We start from the raw sequence: 7,459 nt of genomic DNA, 5'->3' as shown, positions 1-7,459 counted from the left end.
GTTGGTTTGGAGGCCTGAGACCTCACCAAAGCCTTTGAGGATGGCGGCGAGGTTGTCAATGTCTCGCTTAATGGGCGCCATGAATACCGCGGCATCATCCGCATACAGGGAGGTTCGCATGATAGTGCCTCTACTCCGGATCTTATGGAGTAGCCCCTTTCTTGTAGCCAATTCGAGAAGTTGTTGAAGGGGGTCGATAGAGATGACAAATAGGAGAGGTGATAAGGGGTCCCCTTGCCTGAACCCGCAGCGGTGGAAGATTGCGGGGCCGGGCACCCCATTGAGGAGAATCCTGGATGATGAAGAGTTTAGGAGAGCAGCCACCCAATTGCGAAACTTGCATGGGAAACCCCTCCTACGCAGGAGATCGAGGATATACTCCCAACGCACCGAATCAAAAGCCTTGCGGATGTCAAGTTTGAAGAGGAAAGATGCAGTCTTGCTTTTGTGTAGCCGGCGTGCGAGATTCCGTACATACATGAAGTTGTCGTGGATGCTCCTTCGCTTGATGAAGGCACTATGGGCATTGGAAACTAAAACATCCATGTGAGGTCGTAGTCGGATCGCTAGAATCTTTGCAATAACTTTTGCAATCCCGTGTATGAGGCTAATTGGTCTGTAGTCGGCAATGCCCTCCGCCCCATCCTTCTTGGGAAGCAAAACCACATTCGCCGAGTTGAGCCAGTGAAGGTTGGTTCCATGGAGGTCCTGGAAGAGGTGCACCACCCGCATCACATCCCCTTTGATAGTGCCCCAACATTTACTGAAAAAGATTCCGGTGAACCCGTCCGGCCCGGGCGCTTTATCCTTTGGCATCTCGTTAATGGCCTCCTTCACCTCTTCCTCGGTGATGCAGTCGTCCAAGGTGGACAAGTCAGTTTCCTCTAAATTTAGCTCCCTCCAGTTGAGGTCTAGCGCACTGGGGGGGCCCTTGCCCCATGACGCTAGAGAAGTGTCCATGAATAATCTCCTCTTTCATCTCGTGCTCAGTGACCCACCCTTGATTGTGCTTTAGCCTATGAATGTGATTTTTCCATCTCCGAGCATTGACCCGTCGATGGAAAAATTTAGTGTTTGCGTCACCCTCCTTGAGGTTGGTCAGTTTTGCGCATTGTTTCCTGCGGGCCCTTTCAATTACCGCAAGGCTAACCACCCTCCTCTTGAGCTTTGTCCGTAGGTCACTCTCCTCGTCGGAAAGGGTCCGCACCTCTTGGGCTTGGTCAAGCCGGAGGATCACCAGCAGGGCGGCATGCAAGTGGATCTTTGCCTTAGAGAATAGGCCTCTACTCCATTCTGACAGGCGCTCTTTGTTTTTCGTTACAAACTTGGTGACAACTATGTCGTTCCTGAAGATTGTTTGGGCCTGGATGCCCTTGTTTTGCAGGATCTTGCATGATCCTTTAAAATGTTGGCCAGTGGTTCATCCTAACCCAAAAATTGTTGAACTCATGGTAGCTTGTGAACATTTATTTATTTAAACAAAATCGGAGAGGGAGGCCTCTCTTTTGATGAAAAAAGAAAACTCCATTTAGCAAAAGTTCTCACACTTTTTATCCCTTTTAATTTTTTGACGACGATTTGCTATGTGGGTTAGGCCGCCAGGTACATAATTCTTACACCCATGCATTAGTACTTGCAGCTGAATTCTCTCTACTTTGCCACTCCGCCTCTTTGACGACCTCGCGTCTTCCCGTCGCTCGCCGTGTCATCCCCATCTCCGTCTATGACTCTGTGTAACTCAAATACTAAAAGGCCCTTCATCAAGTCTCTGCCTTGTCTTCGCCTAAGACGTCGTCAGAGCTCCACCGCTGCGTTTGAGCATACTAGTAAACATGTACGTGCAACGCACGTCTCAGCTAATGCACTTTTCATAGGTACATCTACTCTCAATGAAATACATCTTGCCAGCATGTCTCATACATACTACCACATGCATATAGTTCGCGATGCTAGTGTAAGAAAATAACAACAAAAAACAAAACATTCATCTGATGACATGATACCATTCTTTCCAAGTCAGCATGGAAGGTCCGAGATCACATTTTCAAGCACTTACAGCTACTGAGAGTTAGGTTTAACCTTGTTGAATGTGAATTTTTTTCATTACTTATCTCTATATAAATAGAGATCATTTTTGGTCTTTCAAAAACTCCGAGCGTTTTGGTTGATCACAAACTACAGAGCACTCCGACATTTTCAAGGCAATAATATTTCGAACCAAACGGCATTCACGCTGGTTGGCTTCTTTTGCCTGCAACTCCAGTATGTACAACTACAACACCATTCAACATGACGAGCATGCACCAAACAGAAGTAACAGACAAGTTGGGAGTTGTACATTTCAAACTGAAAACGATCGTTTATCTATTTTCTGGAAAGAATCATTTTTGGTTTATTTTTCTGGGACAGTAAAAGTAAGTAGGAACACAAGATTATGGACTTTTTTCTCTTTCGATTTTCTTGTGGACTGCAGTTGTGATAAAATGGTTTCTTTTGTTTTAAGCACTAAAATGTTACATGAGCACACAAGCGATAATTTTTAGCCCGAGTGTGATATTTTTCAGGCCGAATCCTCGCCCTGTGGACAAATGAAATAACATATGGTGAACTGAAGTCGATGAAGGACATACCAATCAATTTCCGAGCCTATATCGAGCCCCATGCCCTCGAGATCTCCCAGGAATTTGGTATGCTCAGAAAGGGCATTGTCTTGCTTATCTTTTCTCCACCTGCCATATAAAATAGTTTCATCATTGGTTATTAGGTTGATTTTATGCTGCATGAATCTCAGCACAAACATACCTAAACCTTCTTTATGACACAAAAAATCTACTGAAAATGAGCTTCATAAGTCAAGCGCCTGTACACCAACAAAGCATTTCCCTTTTTTGGGTCTACAATCGATAAATATGTTGCACAGCTGCAGAAATGGAAGGGAGAGGTCGTGCATACAAAACATTGTCTTGTTAATTCTTCTTTGTTGTCTATCCTGTAAGAAACTTATAAATTGCAGTAGAAGGAAGCAAATAAATAATTGGAGTAAATTTGCCACCAGCAATAATCATTCATAGCTGGCCAAGGCAATCGACATGAATTAGCATAGAGAACAAAAGTGGAAGTTCCTTCACTGAAACATCAGGAACACCAGAACAACATTGTCGATTTTCTTTTGCAAACAGCATGCTGCCATCACTGGTTACTTAGTGGGCTAGTAAGAACAATAGAACTTCTTATAAATTGGTACAGTAAGTTAAAATGATGCCTTCTATCTTTTGATTTCCACTAATTGTGCAGGAAAAAAGATAAATTTTGTTTGGCTTGCTAAATTGGTACAGTACAAAGGCAGACCTTTTTAAAGCAGTATGATAAAAAATCATAGAAATATGAAACTTAAAAACCAAACTGTAAAAAGAAAATTAGCTTAAGTTGTATAATATTAACAAGGAATTTTTTTGGAAATGCAGACTTGCAGACGCGCCCTACATCATTAGCGAAAGTGATTGGTTGTGAATCACACCTTAAGTTTAAAAAACTGGACAGTCTGATTTAAGTTATCTCTACACACTGTCAGAACTTATAAGCAGTTGTATATTGATAAACATAAAGATGAATATTGTTATCTGTACACACTGCCAAAACTTACAATGAGTTATACATTGATAAACTTAAACATGAATGATTATGTTAATGATCGGCTAAAGAACAAGTGACGATATGCAATGGCATCGTATTCCACACATAGCTGCAAGTACTTGTGAAAAGAAGGGGGGTGCGCAGACTTGAAAAAACCATTCATAGTTGACCCAGGCAATTCACATGGACCAGAACACAGAAAAATAGTATAAGTCCCTTGATTACAAATCCAAAATATATGGAACAGAAACACAACATTCCCAATTTTCTTTGCAAAGAGCAAGCTGCCATTGCTGGTTATTTAGTGGGTTAGTGAGGGCAATCGAACTTATTATTTAGTGGCTGCCATTGCCTCCGGGATATCCACCCGGCATGGCTGTTCACCTTATTGAAGTGAAAGCCTTGTAGCCAATTTGCAACCGTAGAGTGCAGAGAAGAGAATCAGTGGGGAAGGAGCAGGAGAATGAAAATAACAAATTTGGACAACAAGACTAAAATATTGGCAGATAACATTTGCCTCAATGCACTCTCCCAATCTACTTGAGGTCCTAAATGGTGGTTGTCTAGCTCCTCCTCATTTTATAGCTCCCCTTGTGATCTAATTCTGTAAGAAACACCAAAGCGCAAGAACACACAAAGGAACCATCACAGTGAGATCAAGAATCTAACCTCAATGGTGTGAGGATGGCCAAACTGAAATTGTCTTCCAAAAGGACCAATATCCACTTGGGCAGTAGAAATTAATACCTCTGGAATAACTTCGGAAGGCTTAAGCTTTGTATTCGTGAACATGTAGCTACTTGATTGATGACCATTATCCCCTCTGATAACAGGACAACCCCCTGCAAGAATAACACAATGTAAAGAAATCTGTCAACCGAAGCCGATTACTCAAGAATAGGTCAACCCTTAAAAACTCAAGCCCAATGGGCTAAGAACAGAAGTCCTACAAATCAAAGAGGCCAACCCTTAAAAACTCAATTGTACCAAACATCCGAAGAATTTGCTAGCTTAGCAGTCAAGACCAAGCTATCAACATTTAACTGTAGTTGGCAAACAATATAGACTATCTATCTAGTTCACTAAAATGACCATGCATCCAGCGTTGTCAGTTATGATTAATGACCATTTACATCAAAATTTCATAATTCTCTGCCACGCATATACACAATTAGAAGGATGAAAAAACTCAAAACAGATTATGAAGCATCTCTTGCATCAAATTGCAAGTAATTAAGCACTCTGGATGGACCCGGACGGCGGCGAGATCATTGCTCTGTCCATCTATGAACCAGACCTACGTACCTCAAGGGTCTCTCTTGCTCTGTCCATCTCAGAGCGGCTTTAGGCGGGCACTAACATTGATTATGTAATTTCCTCAAGATAAAAGAACATTATTCATGAATTTAATATGCCATCACTTTTTTTTGAGCTGTTAGAGCACCCGGGAGGAAAAGCTTTCAAAATGGTGGGCATTCAGTTGTAGTTCTTTTTCATGCAGATAGGCCTTCCAACTTTCCAAGAATCTTACTCTGGATTAATTACATAACATACAGAAGTAGAGTCATGTTGCTGGTCTATTGAGCACAAAAGTAAACTTTGTATAAAAGCAGGGATGTTAAGCCTATTATTCTCTACAAGATTACCTTCGTAGAACTATTACACACGATCGAATTTTACGCAGTACAACAATGTCTAATTTCAAGCATATTGAAGTACAGTTATAGGTTTTCTTTTAGTGAATATAGTGACATTGTTGTTTGGTTTCAAGCTTGGGAGTTACAGTGTATATAATCTCTCACCTGAGAAGCCATCACCGAGAGGCCTACCCATTCACAGCTCAAATTTTGACAGATTCATGAATTGCTTAAATTTGTCAAATTTCCCAGTTAGGTCACCTGGGAGGCTGGGAATCATGAAGGTTAAAGATTATTAAACCATCACAAGTCAAATAGCAGATAAATGGGACGATCAGCAGTGATTGCAGCTTCTAGTATATCAAAAAAATACGACGATCATCAGGTCACAATACATCTAAGGTCATACAGTTTGAAGAATCTAACTGGGACTTGGAAGAATTCAGCAAACTATTATTATGAGCCAACAATTCCGTTTCAAAACATAATTGCTTAGATATATGATACTGAAAATTCCTTTCTTCAAATATCTTTCATGTTTAAACTCGAAATATCTAGAAAATGAGAGCTTTGGCCTTCTTGTGATAACATGAAAGTAGCAGTTAGCAGCCACACTGCAACTCCATATTTTAGACGCTTTCAATGAATTCACAAGACATGCAAGGACCGCTCACAGTTTCGGCGGCAATGTGAGCAAAGCAAGTCAGCAAGCATATAATGATTTCCAGGCTGAGAAGAGTGTAGATAGACCTGCAATATTCTTATATACGACCCTTGACCACTTATCCGCTTCTCAAACAAACCATGTACTAAAAGCTGGAATATAGATCATGAAAATGTTGCGATAATTCTGAATTTTGCAGTTCACAGAACACTATTAGTAGAAAGTAAGTAGTATTGTTCTGTGAGTTCAGTGAAACGGAAGCATGATTAGCATATCAAAATACCGTATTAGCCGACCATTGTATCTGGGAGAAGGACGGCGACGATGTCTCACGTGGTCATCCATGATCGCAGTGGATGTAAATCGCGTGGTGGTTGGTAATGAACTAGGGCGATATGGATGCACCCGATGGACGTTTTGAGCACAATACTTGATATGATAGCCTTGATCTTTGCGACCCCTCTCCAAAGCTGCCTTTCTATCCTGAAATCTCCAGAAAAAATCAAAATCAAAATCCGAGATAGATGGTAGCCGGTGAGGGAAACTGACCACATGCTTCTGAAGTAAACCTCTGTTTTCATGTTCCGATAGGTCGAATTTCACGCTGGTTCTAGTTATACTTGCCAGCCTAAAACTATTTGGTCACATATGGACATGAAGTCAAACTGATTGTCCGGGAGCTAAATGGTTCAACACTTTTTCACTGCTAAATAGTTGAATAGCTAAGGGATATGTATATCTTATACTGTTGTAAAAGTAGTTCAGTGATGGTCTTGTGTTCCTGTTTCTTTCTGAACTATCTGTGCATGGCCAAAGTCGCCAGAGCCAAAGGGAAAACGAAAAGGAATCAAAACGCAGTCAGTTTGAGTGGTACCGACAATAGTCTGGCACATCAAATTCACTACTTTTTTTGGCAATCTGATCTACTACATTGATATATCCACAAAGTACAGAATTTGCAAATACAGATATACTACTAACTTCTACAATTCCGTCATAACAAACTGTTGAACCAATATGTATACAATGTTCCTCATACCATGGAGGGGAGCACGCCTGGTCGCGGGCATCGTCAGACTTGGAGTCATAGGAGAGGAGGTCAGAGCAGCGCTCCCTGCCATGGTTGTGGTGGTCGTGGAGGAACGGCTCCGGCGACCCGCGGCTCCCGTGGCGAAGGGGGCGCAGCGGGCGGCTCCGGCAAGCTGAGCGGTGGGGGGGGGGGGGGGGGGGGGGGGGGGGGGGGGGGGGGGGGAGGGGGGGGGGGGGGGGAACTGCCCAGGCGGGAGGAGGAGGAGGGGGGCGAGAATAGTGCGTGCGTTGTTGGTAGATTTCTTTTTTAATAGCGGGGCAGGTTAGCGATCGGCTTAATGCGTGACTTGTTCTGTTAAACACGAAAGGATTAGGGGTCATTAGATATTGTAGACAAACGAATAAAATTGTTTGAATCTGTTTTTCTCTTTTCTTTTATAGTGATAATAGGTAGTAGATAGATAGTAGATAGTAGATAGTAGATGAGCAACAGCCT

The 7,459-nt window shown here is 42.3% G+C and overlaps 1 long non-coding RNA gene across 4 annotated transcripts; it reads right to left on the bottom strand.

Annotated features, from left to right (window-relative positions):
• Nucleotides 1-1,452: 1,452 nt before the first annotated feature.
• On the bottom strand, nt 1,453-7,180 carry LOC125539296. 4 transcript variants are annotated; one of them, XR_007296809.1, is made up of 5 exons: nt 6,974-7,180; nt 5,436-6,417; nt 2,803-4,475; nt 2,631-2,729; nt 1,453-1,823 (listed from the first exon to the last, which is right to left on the bottom strand). It is a non-coding gene; the product is annotated as an uncharacterized LOC125539296 (long non-coding RNA). The 4 variants fall into 4 exon arrangements; XR_007296808.1 differs by lacking the exon at nt 1,453-1,823 and having other exon boundaries at nt 2,333-2,729; nt 2,803-2,920; nt 4,303-4,475; XR_007296810.1 differs by lacking the exon at nt 1,453-1,823 and having other exon boundaries at nt 2,333-2,729; nt 5,436-5,539; nt 6,218-6,417.
• Nucleotides 7,181-7,459: the final 279 nt, after the last annotated feature.

Source organism: Triticum urartu, chromosome 2 (assembly GCF_003073215.2).
Source record: "Triticum urartu cultivar G1812 chromosome 2, Tu2.1, whole genome shotgun sequence".
NCBI classification, from domain to species: domain Eukaryota; kingdom Viridiplantae; phylum Streptophyta; class Magnoliopsida; order Poales; family Poaceae; genus Triticum; species Triticum urartu.
This window is presented reverse-complemented; position numbering and strand designations above follow the sequence as displayed.